Raw genomic sequence first — 21,059 nt, 5'->3', positions numbered from 1 at the left:
TTTGGTTCCGGAATTGATGTCAGTCATAAATATAGTTTAACACGTGACAAGTTAAATTAAGAAAGACTTATTTATTTAACATACGGGTGCTACTTAGGGCCTTTATCATGATGATTATTTGATAGAGGAAGGACCTGTGAAGGGGGGGGGGGGGCGTGGGTAGTCGGGAATGAACAGAATGAACAGTTTTGCATCGACAGATCTACAGATTTACCAAATAATCTCGCTATTGAGCTTTAATGTAGGTCCCTATACGTGTTATGGGATATGAAATTCATCCAATTACATCCGCGTTTACATCACGTGATTGTAAATATGGATTTTGATAACACGAAGGTTAGTGGAGTAGAGCAGCATGTGGGATACTGTTATAGCTGTCAATACTCATTGTGACGTAACTTCAGACTAAAAGTCTAACCCGAATTCTCTTCAGCATCGGTAAACATTTCCTTAACATGTGATGTTTTATAACATAGATTTTCTAGGAATATAAGGATATACTAAGATATAAGATTACGCAAGTAACGGGATGCATACAAAAACTAATGGAGTAACGGTTTCGTCGTGTCTTTGTAAGATGACAGCCTGACGCATCTGGTAATAAAGGCTATATCATTTTAGGCCTACATACATGCACGAATACAACCAGTCACTACACAGACCTACACATAATAAACGCAGTGCTAGTTCGTGAGTTGAAACAAGGTCCAATATTATTATGTTGTTTACAATAGACAAGAGAACAATTTCTGGCTTCCACCCAAGACACGCTCATTCAACATCGCTTTTATTTTCGCAAGGAACCCGTGAGAGGTCAGGGGTCAAATCATACTTGCAGTTTGCACGTAATCAAGTTGTTATAACTCCATGAGCAATTCTTCTCACATAGGCTTACATACTATGCTCCCGAACAATATGTAGTCCATATTTGTTTACAAAACAGCTGTTTCTACTGTACACCTTCGGACTTTTATTTTATTGACGTGGCACAGAACAATGTCTCTGACATAGATTACTAATTGGTTTACATACATGTAGTTTGAAATTGAAAGGCAAATTATATTTAATGATATTGAATGTATGCAAATCACGAAATAAATTAATAAAGGATTTACACTCGACACATTAAACCTTATATACGTATACGGTAAATAAATTATTTCCCTTGGAGATGGGCCTAGAAAATAATTTACGACTTCATACATTGGAGAGGGAAGGGGTCAGGGGGGGGGGAGAGGGAAGGGGAAATGGTGAATGGTTAGGGTCGGAAATCGTCAAGGAAGGGAACTCCACTATAGTTAACTATATACAGGCTGTGTCGTGTGTGTACGTGTACGAGTTGTCATTCAGTCCTATAGCAAATAAACCGTGGTTAAACCTCGCTCTCTGGTGTATACGAGATTCACAACATCAAAGATGGGCCTACGTAATGGCATATGCCCATGTTTATAGATATCGATACAATGTGTATATGCATATAGCATAAATCTGTTAGCCAGGAATGGCTGTGGCATTTCAGCTTCCTTGTGGTGTGTATAAACTCTGTGTAACCTATACCTGTGTACACACAAACGTGTTAGAGTACGTCAGGAACATCATATTTAGGACGGAGAGCGGCCAGTGCATTATGGTCACCAAAGCTGGCCTACTCGTAATTACGCATACACGACATGGCGGTAACAATGCGTACGTTTATAGTTTTAATTTTAATACATCCAGTTATATTCTTGCAGGCTGAGAACAATTCCAGGCGGGAAGAGTTGGTTAATTGGTCCAATGTAAACTGAGTTTTAATTATGGCGGTATTATATATATATATATATATATATATATGACCTTTGGTATAAGCCCACGTCATACCTTCTTCGTCGTGGTGACGATAGGCACCAACTCGCTCAGTTATTTCAATGTTTAGTTTAGTTTAGTTTAGTAGAAAAAAGGATCAGGAGGGACACTTAAGTCCCCATCAAGGACCCTATAGCGAGAGGGGAAAAAACTGAAGACACAAACACTCAGACCCGATTACAATGCTTAAAGTGCTTGTCCAAAGCATTCTTAAACCCATTGACACTACTTGCAAGTACAACTTTCTCAGACAAACCATTCCACTCATTCACAACCCTATTAGAAAAAAGTTATGCCGAATATTAATCCTACTATGCGACTTTTGGAGTTTAAGACAACGACCTCTAGTACGACTACTGTTAGCAAACAAGAAAAAGTCGGTAAAGGATAAATTGTCAAAACCATACACAATCTTGAAAACCTGGATCAAGTCCCCACGTAACCTCCTAAGCTCCAGTGTGGTGAGATTTAACAGTTGTTACCGCCTATAATAAGGAACCCTCTTTAAGGAACTAATCATCCTAGTAGCCCTCCTCTGGACCTTTTCAAGTACTTCCTTATCCTTAGCAAAGTAAGGGTTCCAAGCCTGCACAGCATACTCCAGATGAGGCCTAACCAACTGCTTATAAAGCCTAACTACGATGTCCTCTTTCAGAAAACTGAAGTTCCTCTTGATCATATATACCTAAAACCCTATTACCTCTTTTAGCAGCTTCAAGACAATGTTTAGAAGGTTGCTGAGATGAGTCAATGTAGATACCTATAGGTCTCTTTCAACAGAGACCTCCTGTAACTCCACACCACTAAGATTGTATGTAAACTTTTGGTTACTACTACCAATGTGCATTACCTTACATTTAACAATATTAAAAAGCATTTGCCACCCCTGAGACCAGGAAAAAATCTTATCCAAATCCGCTTGAAATTTCTCAGAATCGCTTTTGGAAGAGACCTCCGAATACAATTTGGTGTCATCAGCAAACTTCTTAGCTTTACACAAATGTGGCGACTAATAATGACTCGAAGTAGTTATGGCTTGAGTTAATTTCGACACAATCTGTGATGAAAAAATATGGAAAAACTTAATTAAAGAGTGCATGAGTGGAAAAGTCATCTGTTTCATTAATTCTCCGATATCGCGCAAGAATTGACGAAATTAGGTTATACTAAATTTATGAAAGTTTTGACAATGAAAAAAAGGTGAAACAATAGGATATACCTTTTACTATGTTAAGAGTTCACACCGTACGCCAAGTTTATACATATTTTTTATGATGAACACTCATTCATATATCGTTCGATCTAAAAGACCAACTGCTTGCGTGACAACATTTTACAGCTGCTCAAGAGTAATAAATGGATCATGGAGACATCTCGTATACTCGTCCATAAAGTCATGTAGATCGGCTATGTAGGCCTATATATACGGACAAATAAAATAAAAAAATACTTTAACATTCATGTTCTTATATAGCATATGTTCCACCAATATTTAACACTCAGACTGGAATGTATACTTTAATTTATTTATTTTTCTTTCTTTTCATTTTCTTTCTTTTCTTTACTTTGTATTTTTTGTTTAGACCTTGGACCAACCGAAGAAAAGCGGCACCCGTTATCGAAAATGGCAAAGCCTAAGAGAGTAGTCGCTACAGATTTGCAGCAGCGATTTCCGGGAGGTTTTGTATAGTGAATCACGTGGTATGTGATGTGACGTTTCACCTGCATTAAAGCCTTCATAAATTCATATGATCAATCACACAAACAAGAACATACCCACAGTGTGCTCTGCATTCGTATGCCAATACAATTTACAGGCGTGAATACACTATAAAAAGGTTGCATGAAGAATTGTCACGTGGCACAATTGAACCAAATTGATGCAATTCATTCTCCCACACTACACTAAAATTGTACGTTAAATAACGCAGACAGTAAAACGAATACTAAACAATTATATCTCAACCATTTATAATAATTTAATGCCCAACAATGACGACGGCTTTGGAAATAATTGCAGAAGCAAATTTGTCTTTTCATATTCTGATCCGCTTGATTTCAAACCAATTGCTTCCATATACACGCACAAATGACCATTGGTAAATTTTAACCCGGACAGGTTATCAAAATAAAATTGCCCATCAAAACTATATACGGTGAGTTATGACAGCAGGTTACAACTGAGATACTCAGTGGGTCTCTCCGCACTGTGATTCGTGTTATGATGTACTTGTTTGTATATGTAGCAGTCTATATACAGGTGCCAGCAATAGTGCGCTATATTGCATATTATTATAGCCCACAACATGTCTTCAATATGTCACCAAACCTCGTTGATGTGTTTCAATTACTCTTCATTCCCATTTAGCTGGAGCAGACCATTATAGGGGGAAGGGGACTTTCTTTTTTGGTTGGGTTAGAGGTAGATAGAGGCGTCGAGAGCCATGCGGGCCCGGGAAAAGTACATGCCTATTTTCACTCTTCATATATCCCATATTTTCCAGGCCCCGTCCATATCTCTCCGCTCCCGAAAAAAAGCCCGGCACCGGCTCTGTAGTTCCCTGGCTTCATCCACTTGTTAAGATTTTCAAACGAATAATAATGCATCATGGCGGGATACATATAGCTGTGGTGTTAAAGTATTAACTAATTGACTTCTCAAAAATTGTGAATTATTATTCGGTTACACAAATTTTATGTGCTATAAATTTGAATGTAATATAGCTTATTTTCTTTGTTAATTTGGAAACCTTGAAAGTTTTCCTCTTATAATTTCGCGGTTGTTGTGCGATTTTATCACGGACTTATACTGATAGAGTATACTAAGAGGGACCATTCATTTTCTTTTATATATAGGTCGAGTTTGGTATCACTGCAGATTGCGACAAATTGAACGCAACAAGCAACTTAAATGTAACGGACTCGTGAACTTCAATCACTCACCATCGCGTGTTGTTTACAAGTCACGTGACTGTTATACAACGTATATGTAGAGTAAAGGCCTATACAGCAGCCTTGAAAGTTGAAAGTGTTGTGAACTTCTAAAGTTCATTCAATGCCGCGAATTGCATTCACGCGGCGACCATTTAACCGAGTGCTAAAAGGTGTGTTGATTTACAACATATCATTAAGTGGTATATACCGTCCATGCATTGATCTGTTAACACACAACATATTATATTTGTATCATACCCTATTCGCGTATGCATGAAAGCCCGGCACTATGTTAAATGTTTGATCCTATGTATATATATATATGATCCTATGTATATATATATATATATATATATATATATATATATATATATATATATATATAATGCCTAGTGCAGAAGGAAATAGAAGTAAGCCCTACGAGTTGTTATTATTGCAATATGCCCTTCGCAAATATCAGATTGTTTGTTTACGAGTTAAGTGGGTTGTTGATCCTGGCATAATATCAATTTTAATTTTGTATCAACCACAGAGCTCCTTTTTGTTATATATATATATATATATAGATATATTTGAAATTGTAATTTCTTGGAAATAATTATTAATTGTACTAGCACAAATTAAAACTATTCAAAATAGTTTATAAATTTTAAATTGGAAGCTGCACTCCTGGTAATGAATATTTCAAGATATGTAATATTGGACTGTAAAGGAAGAGTTTTCTTTTAACCGGCAAACATATAATCTCTTATACATATTATAAGATGTTACCTTGGTTCACCATATAGCCTACACGTACCGCGAGAAATAATAAAATGAGGTAGTGACATTAATGCATGTAACAACCAATCATCGTTAAATTTGTGGGACACAACTTTTTGCTGGATTGGATTGAACAATAACTCGATAATGATGATTGTAAAATTAATTTAGAATTAGGGGTGTATCCAACTATTTGTGATTACACAACGTGTTTGGAGTCAAACACTTTTAAAGGACAACGCAAAATGCAACAATGAGGGAATAAATTTGTATATTTCTCCTATAGATTGTTGACTGATAAGCAAGAGCTGCAAGTCACGAACCTTATACATCGAATAATAAAATGAACACTTTTGAAACGGACAATATTCGAATCCGACGTGGTGGAAAATAACTATGTTACCGAGTATTACTCCTTCTCATCATCATCTTCTTTCTTCTTTTAAAATATATATTTGAAATTGAAAGTTCTGAATTTGGTCAGTTTGGTTAGGGCCCTATATATAAAGCTCCTTTCAATGCACTTCATCAAAGTGTCATATAGAATTACCGGAAATAAACAGGATCAACTCCATATTCCTTTTATAACGTAGATAAGTTAGCAATGATAATCACGTGAGGAATGTTTCATACTCAGTGATTACATTTTTCCCCCAATCTTCCACAAATACCGGGCACTAATTTAGCGAAAGTTTTGCCTAGTTACATGATATGCTAATAGATCTATATAAAGAAGACCCACGTTTGCATGTAACCTTTTTAACTATATCCGTAAGTGCAACCCTTAAAGGTTGCAACATTCACTGCTGGAGGGCAAACATCTCTTACTTTAACCTACTTAATTGACTTCAACGTGATCATTCAAGGTTATATAGTCTCCTTATTATCCGTAAAATCAATACTACAGTTAGCAACCTGATTTCACAGTAGTTCAGTTATGTATATTTTGAATGCTATATCACTGACCGTCAAGCGATGTTAGTTTAGCTGTGTAAAGAGTTAAAAGCTTTACAGAGAGTAACACGGACGGTAGATCTGTTCAATATTTCTAGGTCACGATATTGAATGGTACGTTTGTGTATACATGCTGTCGGTATCTCTTACGTTATCAACAAGATTATCTCTTCTGCGTTGACTTACAAGATAGAGGAGAATATACTACTAAACAATAACGTTTGTCCTTGTGGGGAAGTAACATGCCGTTATATAGCAGCGCATGCATGCATGACAGCGCTTACTCAACTGTATCGGTTTAAACGTATAGCACGTACGAGTCAGCCACACCCGAAAAATGCGTCTGCTTGTAACCATGGCCACGTAACCTCCCGTTAATGCTAACAGTGTATGTCAATCATAAAGGGGGGGGGGGGGAGTCAAGGTCAGGTTTTGCTTTAAGTGAGGGCAGTGATTTTGCATTTTGTATTCATGACGAGATTAATACGAGAAATAAATGAGAATGTGAAAAAAGAAATGAAATAATATATAAGGGCGACGAAAGTCATAGATTCTGTCACAAATAATTAGTTAAGGGTCTCCGACTCGAGTTAACAAATAGGGATATTTCTTATTGTTATTCAGTCCGAGTATACCGTAGTGTTTCTGCGTGATATTTTTTGTCTCTATACGTTTTGTGTACAGGAGGACTGACAGAGGGGCGGGGTGTGTGGAACAATGCTTTCCCCACTCTGTCACATTCGGTGACAGGTTACGCATTCCTATTGTCGTGACTTAATGGTTATAAGCTAACATTATAAATGTGTTCTCTACCGGTATAGTTTCTCATTTTTTTCCCTCATTAATGTATATTCCTTTTGCTGCATTTAAATATTATTGTTATTACTATTATTTCTGCTATGAGTTCATGCATGGAAGGGGAAGGGAAGTCATTGGTTTTCCCTTTTAGGGCAAACTCTTATAGGATACGACAGCCTTTCAAGTCCCAAATAATAACAGGAAAAGAACTTGTGTAAAAGAAAGTTGGCCTGACGTTTCGATCCTAGCAGGATCTTCTTCAGAGGCTATAATGACAAAAGGAAAAGACTATACATGATAAGCGTCTGGACTGTTGAATTATAAAAACGACTTGATCAAGTTTATGCGATAGAATCGCGTACATATCACGACTTAGTTGTGCCCCGGGAAAGACTGCGTGTTACTAGTTTACGATCACTACAGATAGACATTTAGCATCAATACTGAGCGATTAACATATCTAGATTGGAGTATGATAATGATGAAGCCTGAAACAGCCACTCAGAATGTTCACATGCATGACCGACTCACACCACGTGTGTGTGTGAGTCGGCCTGGATATATTACAATTGGTGCATAACATGTTTATAACCGCTCATTACATCCACTCGCACGCTATGGGTGATATGGGCCGAATGTTGTTGTTTTTTCCGGCTTGTGCCAGCACATATATGAACATATGAATGCTGTGCTATACATACACCAGTATAAATATACTAGCCTACATATTTATTATATACCGTGAAAATGGTCTGTATATCATGGTCTTGAAACCAACCGCCTAATACATTGCCGGAAAATAAAGCGTTGCTATGCGTAACTTCCTACCGGTTTCTTCGTCCCGCATTAGCACAATAAGCTGCAGAACCGACGAAGACTAACGATAGATTATTTAAAAAATGTATACATTAAATTTGTAGGAAACAAAAATTGTATTTTAACGGATTGTACAGCTAAGAGCTCACTCTGGCTGAGGGAAGGGGGTGGGCATGGGATGGAGTGAAGGTTTGAGTTGGTGGTTGTTTGTTGGACGACCATCCCATAATGTACTTTCTTTTTGAACTCCTAATTGAAACAACGTGGAAGAAAGCATTTCTGATTTATTTTTTTACTTTTCTGTGATGGACTTTCTTTGCAAAACCAACGTTCCGTATCTATTTACTATCATAATTGAAAGATTCCTAATTGGGGATTCAGGCTTTTTAAAATTGTTCATTGTGATTTTAATTTAGCTACTCGGTCAATCAAGATTCCATTTTAAATTCATCATCAGAGTTATTAGTATAGATCTATATGGAATTTGCAAAATTTACTATACGGTTTATATCAACATTACGTCAGGATGTTTTCGACTGGAGCTTTGCAATCAAAAACGAATCAGTTTATATAAATATGTTCATTTTTGTCTGGTTTCAAGTCGTATTGTATAGTCGTAGTGCGATCTAGCATGTAGAGGAAAATAAACATAGGCTAGCTTAAATCCATACATAGACCTATATAAAGAAAATAATTTGAAATCAATGGTTACAAACACCCAGTGTTTGCAAGTCCTCCTTTTCCCCTGCAGTCCGTGAAATGCATCGGTTTACTTTCACAACCATCAACCACCGGTAAAACGCTCCCGTTCTCAAACGCTATCTGCTCGGCATTTTTGAACGTGATTCACCGCTTGTATTGTCCTTGAACTTGCCGGTTTCTTGCCGGCGAATTCGATATCAACAAATCCATCCTTTATGTCATTGCGTTTTCACTCAGAAGACCCTCGCGCCTCTGAGATGATTTGCCTATTGGTCAATATTTGGGTCAACTTGACCGCAGCAAATTATTTGTGATTGTGAAGGCTGACAGCTGAGAATGACTAGTTTGGCAGGTCAATTTACCGGCGTGCATGCGTGGCCGTAGTAAGGAGTGACCGGTGCTAATTCTCCGGCGTTACATCTGATACACGATATATGCCTGGCACTACGTGTGTGAAAAGACGCATATATTGTATATCAACGTGTTGCTCATATTGTGTGTTGCGTATTTGCATAACCGATTCTCAAGTGTAAGTGAGAGAATATACGTGAGTGCGTTCAATGTGGTTAGATAGGGTGTTGCTTAATGTAAACCGCTATTATCTTTTCATATCAGATGTAGGCCGTATAGGCTACCTATATAAAACGTTTGGTCAACATTTGCTATAATTCGCAGATAATTATAACAATTCGCAGGCTGTACCAAACTGGAGAGAATAAAACTTGACAAAAGTGTGGATACAAGTGGCAATCATGCACACGTCTGCATATGTACTTAAAGTTAGCACATAGCTACCCACTTTAATGCAACCTTGACGATTCTCATACCTGTAGAAATAATGGTCACAACATCAACCGCACGGGTATTTATATACCATTCCGCCTTCCATAAAATTATCCTGGGAATATGAAGAAAACATAAGAATTCTATGCATGTTCGCCAATCAGTTTTAGCAGCGTTTGTATGGTTGATAAGATATCAAGGAAAACATTTGCTGGTTATATTCCATTCTCTGTTATTTCCAACTTCATACCTCTATATAAAATCGCTCACGGGCCGACAGTTAGAGCATTGCCATGGTAATAAATGATTTATGTGTTTCCATTTTCCAGCGCGTCCTTCATTCCTCGTGAGATAACTTTAATAAGCTGTTCTATTTAATACGTGGACAGTATACAGCTTGACGGAGGAATTTGAAGAGCATCTCACCGTTTCATAATTAGGCAATTCGTACGGCAGTATATCAACACCAAAAAGTATTACTGAAATACGTGCATAGAGTATAGCATTCCGAATCATTAACACAAGTCAATAGAAAATACGGTATAAGCCGTCTATTTATCAAATTCAGATTTAATATACGGTGATGAAAGTAACGGCAAAATCTGAAGGAAAAAAAATTATGTTAAAAGTTATGATAGGCCTATAATGTATAGTTACTTTAATCAAACCAATATGTCGATAGATTTTGTTGAAAAAAATAGTGAAAGGGGCGCACATATTATGTATATGAATTTTTCAGCAAAGAATACACAATGAAGCATTCACTTTCACCTATAACTTGCAGCCAGTAGTTGTAACAGTGGTTTAGTACTCGAAAAGTATTTCTGTAATCGAGTTCTACTGAAGACCTTTGTAGCCGAGTACACGGTACTCGCATTCGATGAAATGTACTCGGATGATATATAAAGCAATCATCGTACTCGACATCCAGTGCTCGGGAGTACTCGTGATTGTACTCAATTTAAAGAACTTGGTACTCGATCAGGACGAGTACTTTACGAGTATACTTACGAGAAAAAAATAGTTAGACAATGTAAAACTGACGTTACAACAGGAAACCGCGTGAAATTCATTTTTTTTCAATTTCTTTATTCCAGTATACATTATAAAATTTATAAATAGGACACATAAAAATGATACATAAAAGACGTAAACATGTACAAACATGAAAGCATGAACAAACAAAAAAATAAAATAAAATAAAATGGAGGATTAGAAGTTTTAAAGATTAAAAGGATTATAACAGAGATTCTAAGAACCCATTTTGAACATAAATGGCTGCTCTGTAGATAAATGAGTTCTTAAAAAGCATAATTCTAAAAGATGGCAAGATAGTAGGATTACGTAGATTGTAATTGTTGGTTCTATTGCACAGAGAGATCAACTCGGAGTGAAGTGGGTAATCTTTAGAACTATGTATATTCTTAGCTAGTCTTATGAATTCATTTTTAGCAGCAGTGTTTACTTTACCAACAAGGCTTTCATAGTCGAGATTAAATATATTTGAGCAATATTTCAAGAAACTTCTGATTCTTTTCTTGTCCTTTTCAAGGAGAAGGTGATACCAGACAGGAACTGCATACACAATGACTGGCAGAATTGATGAGTTGAAAACCTTATCTCTTACATTAGAATGAAAATAAGGAGTAATGTATGCCAACGTTGATACAACATAATACACCTTAGACATCGTTTTAATTATATATGTTTAGTAAAGGTTAACTTGGCGTCAATATCAACTCCTAAGTACATAGTATGAGATACCCGCTCAACAATGGAGCCTTGAACATAAGTTTTCTGATCCCTGGTCTGAATGAGACCTTGATTGCTTCGCTATTTACACCTTCCCAATCCAATTCAGACAATTTCTGAAAACATTGAGACATTTAAACTAGATTTTGGGGTAATGGTGTCACATTCGACCGTTCTACCATTTGCATACAATGATCGCCACTGTATTAGGTGCTTGCAACTTGAATGACTCAGAAGTACTCGAAAAGTGTGACCCATACCGTCGGATTTCAAAATGCTGTACTCGATCACCGGATGCAATATTTGGTACTCGGTACTCGATAAAAGTATACGTGGCTACAGCATTGGGTTGTAACCGACCAAATTTGCATTTCTTACTTCTAGTTAGACTGATGTGACTCAAAATGTGTGATGTGAATTGCTCAAAAGTTACAAGGGTGAAAATATTACATCATCAAGATAAACTTGCACTTTGTCATAAAATAGATACTGAAGTTAATGGGATCTCTAATGTTTCTTTAAAAGGCTTTCACTTCAAATTCAGATGAAATCTGGAGAAAAAAGTTTTAAGTTGTATCGAATTTTGTTCAACCAACACCACACGAACTGGACCGGAGTTCTATAAAACATCTATATGGTTGAACAATTCTTTATTTCTTTGTTTGTTTCATAAATTCGTACAAAAGTTATTGATAAGCTGCAATACAGGATCTTAAAAGCAGTTCTGTATAAAAAAGGGGCTGCTCTGTTAATAAAAGAGCTCTTACAGGGTAATATTCTAAAAGAATGGAGTCATATTAGGATTCCTTAAACAAAGGATGTCGTCAACAAAGCATGACGTCATTGTGTCAGCGACGTGACTCTTGTACAGTTTTGTGGCTTCCGCGTGGATACCTGTTCCTTCTCTGTGGATATACTATCGACCACTATGAAAGGTGTGATATCGCGCAGCTGTGAACGTATACGGTATTCTGAAATTAGTTCCTCGAAAAAGGCGAGAAACCCCGACTTTCCGGAAAGGTTGCAATCAATAACAGACAAAAGCTGACAAATTACTTACTTCACAACACTGAATGTATATATAACATGTTTATGCGAAAGGTATTTATCTTTACTATGTATACCTGGTAACTCTGGTCATCATGTATGTTGCCTTTCTCCTGCTGAGGTGTATAGAAGACATGCATGTTGCCATGTGATTAATACGGATAATATACGTTTATACAATGGCTACCCATGATATCGTCATGGTATCAGTACCTCAGTGAAAGAAGGGAAACATTGTCAGCAATTATTTCCAACGGTATGGGCTAGGGTAAAGTTCAGAGAAACAAACATATACCAATAGGATATGCTATATGTTACTACCTATGAAGGACAAGACATAACCAGGCACGACAGGCATGAAAAACCAGGCCTGAAATACTATACTAGCAGAGCAGACACACGTGCGTGCAGGATGACAGGCCCGATAGGAATATATATATATATATATATATATATATATATATATATATATATATATATATATATATATATATATATATATGCGAATGTAGTGCAACGCTGGTATAGCAGGTAAGAATTGGCAGGCAGGCAAACACTGCTATAAGTCAGCTGTGGTGTGCCCTGTCAGTATATATAGCATACAGATACGTATGCGCATGCACGCCAGACAGAACAGGCTTGGTAACTAAGGCAAACATGGAGGACAAGAAAGTCTGAAAGAAGGCTGGCAGATCAGATGAATGATGTAAGACTCAGTCTGTAAGCTTCTTTGATGAGTTGTGATGAGTTTCTTTCTCTCCACTTTTCTTTCCTATTTTGTAACTAAGTAAAAAAGTACGGATGCTCACTAATTCGGACGGTGTATAATTCTAACGTCATGGATGAGGACGATAATGACGATGACGATGATAGCGACTATGACGATAACGATGATATTTGGTTGCACATTTAACCCCTCCTAAACTTCTCACATACTCTCCACCCGCCACCCCCCCCCTCCCCTTCCGGGTACCCTTCCCGACGTTGTAGACTTGCGAATTGCTTGCGCTCGAGCAATGGTTTACTGGGGTTTACTTAATTCGCAGCGGCTGAAGGTTATCTATCCCTTCCCCACTCCCACTCCTCTGCTCTCCCACTCCCACCCCACCCTCTAAAGCCGAACACTCAATAATATACACAACTCTGGACGTGTTTCCATTTCAGTCCCGTGAGAAATCTCAGCCACGAATGTTGTGTGTAGGCAAAGTTATGCCGGTGCTGATTACCAGAAAATAATTAATTTTCGAAAGAGGCCTTGAACAGCTCAAGCAAAAATTGTTGATAATTTGTTTGATGTTTGTAGCATTCTTGTTGAACGACATTCTGTTAATTGTTCGCTGAACCATGTTGTAAATGTAACGATCCATCGGTAAATTTGATAGCTCAGTATTCAAAATTTCTTCGACTGACTAATTTTGCAGAAAGGTTATGGAAGGCCGTTTAACACGATCGATTTAACAAAACAGCGATGTAGACGTTTTCCGGTTTAATTTTAATAATTGTACACTCGAAGCAGTCACATGTCGATGAGGAAAATGTAAGAGATGTGAGTTAAGCGTGAGTGACATTGCAAAAATGCAGTGTATCAAGATTGTCGCTTCTTAGGGGAATTGTAACTCCTGAAGGTTAAAATCAAAATCAAAGATACCCGAAATCGCGCTTGTGTGTGAACGTATATATATATATATATGTATATATATATATGCATGTTTGTTTATAAACATTAGTTCGGTTGTGTTAGTCAAAGATTCAGCTTGTTCAATGAAGGAAGGGGGGCAGGGGATGTGTGGTAACATGTGGGGGGCGGAGTGGCGGGGAATTAACGAAATTTTTATACACATGTATCGAAGACTGCATGGTCCCATATAAAGCCTTTACCGCTTAGTGGAACAGTTATGTAGTAACTTTCGAGGAGGGGAAGGCGCTACCTTGTGACTATATAGGCCTACTCACTAAAACTCAATTACTTGGCGACAATGATAGTGTAGCAAATTTGTGTAGCATTTGTGTAGCACATTTATAGCAAACCATATTTAGCTTACTGCCCAATATAGTCAAGTAAGGCACATCCAACTACACCAAATATATTTGTTTTATATTATGCATGGTTGGTAATAATCTTTACAGCAGAATATAGGATTGTCAAAATATAGGCCTGCATGATAGACATACGACATGGCGTTAGGAACAAAATATCTCAATGGAATGCTTGGTTGCCGTGCATTATATAGTAACATATACTAGCAATAACCCACGTCAAAATAGATAACAGCCAGTTAGTGGTCAAAGTTTCTATCGCTTAATTAGACCGCCCCCCCCCCCAGATCCCCGCCAGTTTCGATGGACGCCCACAAATGGTCAATTATAAGATACATAACCGTTGTTATGCAGAGGTCGTCATAATACACGTCGTTATAAACGGTTCTTGGCAAACAGGATGGGTTAATGAAACAATAATAATTAAGTTTAGTTTCAATGTAAAAGATTTGCATGTTTAATATATCTGACGTCAATGTATTGAACAAATCGCGATAAACTGCCAACTTTGTATTAAACTTAAATTAGTCATTGATTCATTTCAACCGGTTAAAACTAATAAATACTTTGCATTTGCTTCTATTGTTCATATATACCTATCTATATGAAAGACTATTCATTTGGAATAACTTCTTTATTTCTTTTAGTCGTAATTTGTACATCCATATTTTGATGAGGGTATATCACTCTTTGTGAGGGTTATACGGTTACTTAGCATGCATGCACTATACCTATTTACTTCATGTTGTGATGTGCACTGTCCACATGTAAGCCATTCCTATTGCACATGTTACGAAACTGAACGGAAAAAAGTGTCCCTGCATATATGCACGACCCTTTAGTTTTCCACGAAAGCTGGTAACCACAATTTATGACCTATGACAGAATATTACAAGCAGAAATATCGTGTGTTCCAAAAATCATTTAGGCCAACTATAGAAACTAAATTTGCGGAGGTCGGGTAATAAAAAATACTCTCTTCTGAATTAGCTCTGCGAGAATTCATTAAATTTCTTGATATAAAAAAGCCCGTCAGTATTAAGACATTATGATGGTAAGATGGTTCAACATGAATATAAAATATGCACGACATCTCCCCAGCAATGGCCTTTGAGATGTCTAAATTATGGGAAACGAATAAGAGATCATTCTTGGGAAAGATACCATGCACTTTAAGATTAAAAGCGTTTCTATATTAAGGATGAATGGATCTGGCTGGTCAAGATACAGCAGGCATGAGAACTCGCCAGCGTGACATGGTGACGAAAATACTTTAGTTGAACATTATTTTGTTGATATTCGAAGTCGGTTTGATTTTGATACAACAGGAAGTATATCATTCATTTCTTGTGGTATAGTCACGCGTGGTCGGTTCTACCCATCCTTTTATAATATTCATTATTCAGTGACGCATGACTTGGAGTTTCTTGTAACATGATATATGTTAATGACCTTGATATGAATATTCAAATATCACACGATGCTGACAGTGGTGGGCACAAATATTTCCATACACAGAGAGAGTTACAGAAGAAGGTTCGTTGCAGAGTTTCCAACCATATCCAGTAATCATGTGAAGTGACCATTCTAAAATAATGTATGCATCTAGTTTGAAATCGTTTACATTTGGCGTAGTCATTCCAATTCAGTTTATATTCCATCATTATCGTAAAGAGAAATATTACAAGAGGAAAGGCACTAATTCGAGATGACACTGATAGCGAAAGGAAAGGAACAACCTGTTAAAAGAAAACAGATTATGGGAGAACGGATTGAGGATTGATGACTTCAGCAGGAGCGTAGTGGCAAAGCCGAATTTTCGTCTCCATTTAAAGAGTCAGTGAATATTTTAAATTAGAATTAACGCTTACATTGATGTGACTTTTCATGATACCATACTATTAGCTCTACGCTCATGTTACGATTCCGAATTTACGGGGAGAGAGGGGGGGTGGGGAGTGGTACACCATTTGAGTGACGTGGAAGGGTCTAAGGGCCCAGAGACCCATGCCATTTGAGTCATGCCATTTGAGTGTTGACGAGAACTGTTACGTGGTTATATTCCCCATTCGATATAATGGCTAATTCATCAAGTTATAACACTCCATATGTCAAAGGAGAAAACATTTGTGAATTTTCTTCCACTAGTCTTAATTTTAATACATTGGTTAATTAATTAGAACAATTATTATTGGAAATGCATAAAGATAGCTTCATGTGAATTGTAAACATGTAAAACTGCACGTGCACCCTTCATACACACGCATACACATATACACACAAAAACGATGGACTAAATGCTAATTAACTCTTACAGCTAATTGAAGTCGTGTTTCGATTTGGACAAGAGTCCAATGTTTTCTGAGGAATTTGAAATCGTCGAACATTAACACTGGGTGTCTCGATCTATTGTAAACAGACCTCAAAGATTCGATTTAGCAGTGTCCGGTGTTATTATCTGTCCATATGTTTACGTTATATGCCATATGCACATATATACAGCTAAGCCCGGCAGCGCTTACACTAATTTCAAAATCGATTAATCGATATATACTTGCGTTCCGGAGCACCGTAGCCCACGTGTTACAAACTCTGAGTTTACGCCAAGAATGACTTTAACAAATTATCGCAACACACTATATATATATATATAGGCCTTTATATACTATGACCGCTGCAGTTGTTTTGGTTTGGTTTTCGCCACTGATTCAGAACCGACAATGAAACACAAAGCTTATCTCCGGCATCTGGAGTACAGTACTACTAGGATTAATCTTTTTCGGACAAGAATGGTATCCTATATATATTGTCTTAAAGTGATCGCCGTATCATGTGCAAAAATGGGAGGGGGGTAGGGCAGTGGGGCGGGGGGGGGGTAGGGCAGTGGTTCAGGCGAGGGTCAGTTCCGAACCAGAGCGAGAATTAAGAATAATAAAGACGAATGAACGAGACCTTTGTATATAAGTGCGCGTATACGGCAACAAATTAAAAAGAGGGGCACTGCATTAATTGCCGTTATAGTATAAGCGGCAACTGGTAAAGGGCAGTTACGACAAGTGGGATAGGGGGCACCCGCCGCAATACACTGCTTTAATTTTCTCCGCAACTTTGTGAAGCTCGTTATCTGAATGACAAATGGTTTCAGTACAGGACGGTCATTAAACAGAAACAATAAACACTTCCCGACCAGATACGTTGTAATCCTCTTTGGAGGTCAATGTCATAGTAAAAGTGCCATGCACCAACCTCTCACGAATTTGACTAGCACCGTATATATATATATATATATATATATATATATATATATATATATATATATATATATATATATATATATATACACAACTACTATACGGCATGCCTCAAATTACCTCAAGAGACGTACACGCATATTGTGCAATAAAATTTGTATGGAGGATAGTGGATCTCAAGGGGTGTGCGAGGTGAGGGGATGGTCAGGTTATACGGGTTTTTATATCAGTTCCATGCATTTATTCTGAATCAGATTCAAGGTGTGAGGCTGTGAAAGCCGGTCACGTGTCAAATGGTTTCCAATTGACCCGTAGAAAGTAGGTTATCAATACCAGTGTGTAAAGTCCAATCGAACCTGCCCTGTTCCAGTTTCACAGCTTTGTTAGCAAAAAAAAAAAAAAAAGAGCACACTCCTGCATAGACAACAACAAGAAGCTTGTCCAGCCATGGATGGAAGCATCACGCTGACTATGTGACGTCACGAAGCTGTGATCACGCCTGCAGGATCGTCAGCATGAGTTGCCGCACCATATATAACGTCAATAATGATATCCTATATAGGCCTACGTGTTGGATGTTTTTGGTTATCTGATATTGCAATCCCGATGTCGAGTTACCGCCGCAAATGCACCAAATTTCCTATTTTATACACTATTAAAAAAGACTGTCAATTAAAGGTGAAATTCTGACCAAGGGCGGCGGAACGGGGGGGCACAGGGGGCACGTGCCCCCCCACTTTTCCTCAGGTTAAAAATGTGCCCTTTTTCTACATAAAAATTGAGGTGTCTCAAGTTAGCAACAGGCAAGGGAACCAGAATGAACACTCGGGAAGGGTCGTTTTCGGCCATCTGAGGGGTTTGTAAAACCAAAAGTTTTCTTGTACGCTCCGCGCCTGATGGTGGCGCTCCGCTCAGATAGTCGTGCATACAACTTTGCAAATCTTGGCTACGCCCTGACGTTTAATGAACTTCTGTGGGTCAAATTAAAGCTATTTCGAGTGGAAAAAATATTAACGAGAAATAAACTCTTATTCGGAAGGTTCCTACATTAGCAACTAGCATGATTTCACCTAATTATCTCAAAAGAAAACTAATTGTTCATTGTTTCCCAATTTGCACATTGGATATTGCAGTGCTAGCATATTTTCCCTGAGGGGGGGGGGGGGCGCAAATAAGATAATACAATGAGAGTAATAAAGGGTACTAAATATAAGGCTGCATCAGTCCAATCGAATGTCGGTGCCCCCCCCCCCCAGATTAAAAGTGTTTCCGCCGCCCTTGATTCTGACGTAATATTACCGCGACAAGCCGTTTGTACAATATAACAGGGCTAAAATTACGGTTATCGTGAGATATTACATTCACTGTGCATGTATCGTTAATTAACGTTCCCTTCCCGTTCTGTAAATAACAGGGCGTTATTAACGTAAAAGTACCGTTTATTAACAGATATTAACAGTTGATTAACATTCACTATTTGTTGTAGGTTAACAGTTGAACGCACTTTTAATTGTGAAACATTTATTAAGAATAAATTGTCTTAATGGTGGGCATAATGCAGGCTTGACACCAATTATTTAACCTTTGTGTTAATGTACAATAAGACTTTATTACCGTAAGATGTATTGTACCATTTAGCATTACATCGAGATACTGTTAATTTGCATATTCATAATAAGGTGATAACCAACTTTTTGTGTGTTTTATTCTTGTCAGGTGTTTAAGGTATACTTAAAGGTACCGTTAATAAACGTCGCACCGTTTTATCACAAACGGCTGTATAAATCTTATAGCGCAGGCGTCCAATGGCTACCGGTATAATACCGTAAAAACACAACTTTTATTGTTAACAGTGTACTAGTTGATCTGTTGTATGGAGCTATAGGGGCCGATTTGCTTGAACCGTAGCATTATAAACTAAGGTGACCAGACGTCCCCGATTTTCGGGGACAGTCCCCGATTACAGTGTGCTGTCCCCGATGAACAAGTGTCCCCGAAAATGTCCCCGATTCGTCAAAATGTTCAGGAATTTCGAAAATATCCCACATTATTAGTAAAATAATTGTAAAAACAAATTTAGTCAAGTGAGCAGTCGCAGAACGGAACAGGTGGGCCAGTGTAAAGTGGAAACACTGTTAAAAAATATGCTAGATCGATCTAGCCTAGCACTCTTTCGACCGTATAATTGGCAACTACGGCGACACGACACTTCTAGTGTGAGCATGAGCAACTCACAAGCTCTTAAAGAACCACGTAAAGTTAGTGAATTTCATCTAAAAAAAGCTACATTTTGAAAATAAAATTGATTAAATAGTGCTACTAAGTATAACCATTTTACATCTAAGCACCTTAGGCACTTGAAAATTTTTCAAAGGGGAGGGGGCCCCCTCCCCTTAAACCCCTCCCCCATATCAGTCACGCAATAAATGTCCCCGATTATATGGTCATCTTATTATAAACGATGATGCGTTAGTCAACGTATACAATTAAGGAAAAATCAATTGTCCAACGTATACTTCCAAAACACTAAGTACGTATGTAGTCATGGAAAAATACCATGACTAGTATACCAATGACAAGCCAAATTTCATTGATGCATGTTTACAGGAATGAGTTAAAAGGGGTGTTAGTGTTGGGGCTTTAAGATGAGTAATGGTCACGAAGGTGCAGATGTATATCCATATATTGTTACCTCAATAATAATGACCTCTGTCTGCTGACAAAGCGAACTGTGTTCCTATGACGTGTGTACATTATAATGCAGGCTATACTGTATGAAGGTATACGTTATGCCTCACTGAACTCAATGAACACAATGAAACCTGTGTAAAACAAGAAGGAATTGGCTCGGTTTGATAAACAAGCGTATATGTTTTCGAGATACTGAAATCGGGTGGCCTGTATATACCGATCTAGTAAAACCAGAAATAAACAAAAACAATAAAGACAAAAGCTTGTTATAGGCCCTACATAATTATATATCAACAAAAACACACAGTGATATCACGGTTAATATGATACACATTGAGGTGTCATCCATAAATATGAGCTTATAGTCTGCATGAGGTGGTTACGAAAGGCAGGCCTTAATGGTGTCGATATGTCAAAAAGTCTACTGAAATGGACAACATTTAAGTCGATTTTCACCTTTGACTATGTACAAGTACAGAATCATGTCTGGAAAGGTTCAAGACTTGCTGATGACGCCATGGGTTCATACGTTAATGAGCACTAAGGCTTGCTTCGGTTTTCTATATCTATATATATAAGATATTAATAAAGCACACCGATTTTGCAGAGCAGTTTGTTGTTCATATATTATAACTTTTGACGATTCGTTTGGAAGGAGCCTATCGTGGGTTGAAGTATATATGGTAC

The 21,059-nt window shown here is 37.6% G+C and overlaps 1 long non-coding RNA gene across 1 annotated transcript in view; it reads right to left on the bottom strand.

Annotated features, from left to right (window-relative positions):
- Window positions 1-830: 830 nt before the first annotated feature.
- The window catches only part of LOC139967839 (uncharacterized), a 37,603-nt gene continuing 17,374 nt past the window's right edge, over window positions 831-21,059 (bottom strand). Inside the window, exon 3 of the long non-coding RNA XR_011793161.1 lies at window positions 831-2,902. This is a non-coding gene — a long non-coding RNA (uncharacterized lncRNA). The remainder of the gene's footprint in view (window positions 2,903-21,059) is intronic.

The sequence above is a fragment of the Apostichopus japonicus genome, chromosome 5 (assembly GCF_037975245.1).
Source record: "Apostichopus japonicus isolate 1M-3 chromosome 5, ASM3797524v1, whole genome shotgun sequence".
In the NCBI taxonomy this organism is placed as follows: Eukaryota; Metazoa; Echinodermata; class Holothuroidea; order Aspidochirotida; family Stichopodidae; genus Apostichopus; species Apostichopus japonicus.
This window is presented reverse-complemented; position numbering and strand designations above follow the sequence as displayed.